Consider the following 6,000-nt stretch of genomic DNA (forward strand, 5'->3'; position numbering starts at 1 on the left):
CAGGTTAGGCATTTACAACTGGCCTCCTGTTTGCATTTCATGGGCCACAGAGCAGTGGGCTTCAGGCTGGATACTTACAACTGTTAGCATTTCCTGAGACAAGAGATAGGTGGGTTCCAGTTAAGGCATTTACGAACAGGCTCCTTTTTGCCCTCTGAAATGAAAGTAGTAAAGAAATAGCCAGTATTTGTCTCTTGTAAACACCTTAAGGTAGTAGCCATGGCAAGGACAAAGAGGGGCAAAACCCTGTTTGAGTAAAGGATTAAGGGATCTCTGCTCCCCCAACCTTTGGGACAAGGGAGACACTACACATGCGCACAAAGGCTCCTTGCGGGTCAAAAGTCAAGGGATAAGGCCAGGTCATGTGAGTCTTGCTCCTCCCAGAAGACTTCACTTTGAGCTTCATCTTGGCTGAGGGGTACGTGCACACCCAGGGGAGGGTCTCAGGGTAGGTCAGGTGTGGGGGAAAAAAATCAGGTTATTGGCCTGAAGGAAGAGAAAGACCCTGAAGAACTGACCTATATAAGTGACTTAGCCACCTTTCTGCTGCCTTCTTCCTCGCTAGGGGGTACACCCACACCCTCTCCCACTGGCTGCGCACCTCTGCCTTGCTTCTAGCTCATTTAAATAAACTGTTTCTCTGTGTGCTCTTCCATTTGTTGTTGGATTTAATAATAAACTTTGTACCTGCATTTATAGTTTCTGCCTTCGTAATAAATGCATTTTTCACTGGGGACAAAGATCCAGGGAAAAATATCTTCCAGCCTCTAGCCCTTGCTGGTCTGGTGGCTAGGATTCCTGGTTCTCACCCAGCTTAGTCACTCAGTCGTGTCTGACTCTTTGTTACCCTTGGATGGTAGCCCGCCAGGTTCCTCTGTCCATAGGGATTCTCCAGGCAAGAATACCGGGGTGGGTTGCCGTGCCCTCCTGCAGGGGATCTGCCCAACCCTGGGATTGAACCCAGGTCTCCCACATTGCAGGCAGATTCTTTACCATCTCAGCCACCAGGGAAGCCCCTCATCCAGGCTACCCAGGTTCAATTCCCGGGCAGGTAGGTAAGATCTTGCTTCACACCCTTGCTCACTGCTGCCTCATGAGATTAATACTAAACTGCAGGACAATTCCATGTGAGACTTTAATTCTGACAAATGGTGGACCAGTGGACTAAAAACACAAGCTGCTGTCACAGGTTAATCCTTAAGTCCCAGGGGCTTTTTTTCTTATTCATCTAATGTTTGAAATGGCAGGCAGTTCTCCTTCAAGCAGTGATTAGGGACGCAGGCTCATCTGTCTTGTGACTCTGCCATCTTCCCCTGTGGATCATATGGGAGGTTTTCATGATCCTGACCTGGGAACAGTTCCACTGGACATGCTACCACGCTTAGCTGCAAGGGTTGAGGGTAGCTAGGGCTGCGATCTAGGTGTGAGCCCCAAAGGAAGAAGAGATGGTTTGGTGAACAAGTATTTGTTCTGCTATAATCAGATCCTCTGGTTGTTGAGGGACACTCTTGCTACAAAAACACCTAAAAATGCAGGTTCAGTTATGACAAACTTCTTTATTCAATGCATAGCTAAGTTTGCAAGAAAGTAAGGGAAAATCCTTAAAGCCAGTAATTATGTGGGAACTGATATCCGAACTAGAAGCAAGCACTGCCTTGAGGCATTTACTAACAGGAGCCTAGAACTGGGTTTTTTTTTTTTCTTTTCCTTTTTTTAAAAAAATTATTTATTTTAATTGGAGGCTAATTACTTTACATTATTGTATTGGTTTTTGCACACATTATCTTTGGGGCCTCCCAGGAGGCTTGATGGTAAAGAATCCACTTGCCAAGTAGGAGATGTGGGTTCAATCCCTGGGTCAGGAAGATCCCCTGGAGAAGGAAATGGCAACCCTCTCTGGTATTCTTGCCTGGGAAATCCCATGGACAGAAGACTCTGGAGGGCTGCAGTCCATGGGGTCACAAAAGTGACACAACTTAGCAACTAACCCACAAGACATTGTCTTATCTAGAGCTTGTGGGAACTTGGGAGTGTGAAGTGAGATCTTTATCTCAAGCTGGGACCCTCCGAGGTGGTACACTCAGTATAAGTTTGGGCTGTGAAAACCAAACTTTTAGCAAAGAAAGCAAGCAAGGATATTCATGTGTCTGGGGCTCTGCAATGAATGAAGATAAAAAGATTTCTTCCTGAGAACATGTCAGTTTAGGCTGACCTTCACTAGCAATTGGGGCTCCAATTCGTGAGATCAGTGGTCCAGAAAACCCCAAGTCCAGAAATTAACCTAAAGTGGTATTGGGTGGATAGACCTGGGGTGCACGGCTAGAGCACACCCATGTCTTCTAGGTCCTTCTGGGTTCCTACAGAATATCATTTGACTACAATCTCAAATTGCAAAACACATGACAGAACAATCCATGATAAGTCAGAGTCAGCAGAAACCACGTGTGCAAAACCAGATCAAAAGATTTCAGATATTTGAGTGATCAGAACTAGAATAAAAATAAGTTAAAAATGTTTCAAGAAAGAATTGAGAATACAGACAAGGAGGGGAAAAAAAGACTATAAAAATGATCCAAGAGATTGAAAAAGAGCCAGGTAGAACTTCTAGAAATGAAAAACGTAATAACTGAAACACAAAGCTCCACGGAGGGGAGGAACAGCAAATAGACCCAGTTCAGGAGGGAATCGGCGAACTAGAAGATGGTGCAGAAGCAATTACCAGGATGCGTAAACGCAAGACAGAGAGAAAGCTAGAAAATATGAGATAGAGGCCAAGAAGAGGAAGTTGGGATGAGAAATAATGCACAGCTACATGGAGGGCCAGGGGGTGACAACCGAGAACAGGAGAGACAGTCATTATTCAAAGAGGTGATCGCTGAGAAGTTTCCGGAATTGATAAAAGACATGAATTTCAGTTCAGGGAGCACAATAAATCCTAAGCAAGGGATTAAAAAAAAAAACCAAAACCCACACTCGGACCCATCACAGTGATGGAGAATAGCAAAGAAATCTTACACGAAGCCGAGAGAAGAGAAAATGTCCCATCTGTGAATGGCAGACTCCTTAATGGCAGTGAGAGAGGTTAGGAGCCTGGAAATCAATATTATCAAAGACTAAAGCACAAGTGAATTCATTGTCCAACTGGAATCTGTATCACATAAACATGTCTTGCAAGAACAGGATGAAGGCATCTTCAGACAAAGCCCAGAGGGGACAGGAGACCCCTCCATGAGAGCCACTCCTACTGGAAGGTGATTCCTGATGGAAGGAGGCCCAGAGGCAAGACAGGGGGCAAGGAGATGGTCCACGTGTGGGCAAAGCCTGGAGGTACATTGACTTTGTAGAACAATCCTGTTGTTGTTTAGTCTCAAAGTCGTGTCCGACTCTTCTGTGACCCAACGGACTGTAGCCCGCCAGACTCCTCTGTCCATGGGATTCTCTAGGCAAGAATACTGGAGTGAGTTGCCATTCCCTTCTCCAGGGGATCTTCCCGACCCAGGGATTGACCCCACATCGCTTGCATCTCTTGCATTGGCAGGCAGATTCTTTACCGCTGAGTCACTTGGGAAACCCTGAGCAATCCTAGTACTAATTTGGGGATAAAATAGATAAGATGACCAAGATGCTGGTATTTCATGATGACATGATGACGATCTTCATGCTCTTTGGAAAAATACTAAATATCAAATTTTTTGATTAGTATTCTCTGCTTTGCCTGGAATCCAGGCGCACACTTTACAGACCTGCAGGATGGTTCAGCACCTGGACAGGAGCCCAGAACACGCTTTGAGGACCCAAAGTCTTGGTCAGAGGAGAGAATTCCCAGAATTTGGTTTCCTCGATGCTGATTTTCCCATGGCCCAGCCCAGGGGTTCTCACCTGAAACACCTGGAGGACATTTTACCATCTGTGTCTGACTTAGCCAGAAAATCTACCTTTCTAAAAGTTTCCAGGTGCCCCTGGGCCTGGACCAGTTTTAGAACCATTAATCTAATCATTCGAAATCTCTCCTGTCTGTTGCAGGGTTAACACCCCTCCTCCAGGAAGACTTCCAGCATGCACACACACCTCACAAAGCAAGAACGGTGTCTTTATTATTACTGCTGCATTTTCATCATTTGCCTGCTCAGAACAGAGCAGATGCTAAGTCAATTTTAATTGAGCAACTAACTATATAAACTTAACGTGTATCTTCCGGCCAGTGGGTCTTTGAGTGGGGGTTCAAGTCAAAGATGTCTTCCCAGGTGGCTAAGTGGTAGAGAACCCGCCCGCCAATGCAGGAGACTCGGGTTTGATCCCTGGGTTGGGAAGATACCCTGGAGAAGGAAATGGCAACCCACTCCAGTATTCTTGCCTGAGAAATCCCATGGATAGAGGAGCCAGTCAGTCTACAGTCTATGGGGTTGCAAACGAGTCAGACACGACTTAGTGACTGAACAGTTCAGTTCAGTCGCTCAGTCATGTCTGTCTCTTTGCGACCCCATGGACTGCAGCATGCCAGGCTTCCCTGTCCATCACCAACTCCCAGAGCTTACTCAAACTCATGTCTATCAAGTCAGTGATGCCATCCAACCATCTCATCCTTTGTCATCCCCTTCTCCTTCCACCTTCAATCTTTTCAAGCATCAGGGTCTTTTCCAATGAGTCAGTTCTTCGCATCAGGTGGCCAAATTATTGGAGTTTCAGCTTCAGCATCAGTCCTTGGGATTTGTCCCCACCAAAAAATCACTGACACGCATATACAACCCATACATATACACAATGCATACACCACACACACACACACACACACACACACACACACACACACACACTATTTCTATTTACCAGAGTTGCCACATCTCCTCTGCCCCTTAGCAAGCTTACTTGAGGGCTCTCTGTGTTCCAGGACTGGCACTGGACTCCGCTGGTCCTACTGCCCCTCACGGGGTTCCCCAGGGGCTACAGAGGGGGAGCTACTTCTAACTGCCCTGCTTCTAACTGCCCTGCCCCCTCCAGACCCTGCTTTATTCTCCGCCCCAAGGCCCTGCCCCTTAGGGATTGGTCCAGAGTCCTGGAAAGCCCTTGTTTCCTCTCGTCCAGTGAAGATGTCAGGGCCTGGCAGGGGGACTAAGTGGAGCGACACGGGCAATTGATCCCAACCAGCTTAAGACGTTCTGGTTCCGGGAGAAGGGTCTGCTGACAGCAGAGGCAGCTGCCCGGGCTGCTGGTGGGAGTCCTGCTGGAGCAGCTGGGAGCCCTGACCTGTCGCTGGGCAGGGGGGTGGCACAGTGGGGAGGAAGGACGGTGCTGGGCATGTTGGGGAAGCAGGCCCCCTCCTGGAGGGGCTGGCGGTCTCGGTGGGTGCTGCCCTGAGAGGTGCCCAAAGGCCCCCAGGGGTGGAGGGGGCCATGGACGGGTGCCTGAGGAGGCCCAGATGGCTGATTTATGAGGTCAGATTAAGAAGATGGATGGCCTGTCCCTGGGCCAAGAAATGAGTCCTGTTGCAAACCTCTGAAGGGCATGGACCAAACGTGGGGGAGGAGAAAATTCAGAAGGAGTCGTTCAGGAGAGTAATGAGGAGTAATGGGTTGAAACTGAGCCGATTTCAGGAAAGGTCTTGGCTGTGACATCTGCTCGGGCTGGAAGCTGGCTCTGGGAGGAAGAGAATCCTGGGGAAGCTACTGGACCCGGCTGGGGAGGCGCACGGAGGAGACATGGGGCCCTTCGGAGGCCCTCCTGCACCACCTCACCCTGAGCTGGTGAGACCCGGCCTGAGTTCCCCGCCGCCCGCCCCCCAGCAGGGGAGGGTCACAGCTCTAGGGCTGCCTGGGGTCGGGAGGGGTCGGGGCCCAAGGGATGACAGCTGACAGAGAGCTGGGTGCAGCCCAGCCCTCTGCTCTGCCCGTGGGGGACCGGATAGGCACCACCACCCACCCCTGGACAGGGGGCGGGCTCACACCAACTCGGACACCAAGCACACTGTGTCAGAGCCCGGCTTTCTGTTCAGAGTCCCTGCAG

Source organism: Moschus berezovskii, chromosome 6 (genome assembly GCF_049115385.1).
Source record: "Moschus berezovskii isolate FMDL1 chromosome 6, NW_MosBer_1.0, whole genome shotgun sequence".
In the NCBI taxonomy this organism is placed as follows: Eukaryota; Metazoa; Chordata; class Mammalia; order Artiodactyla; family Moschidae; genus Moschus; species Moschus berezovskii.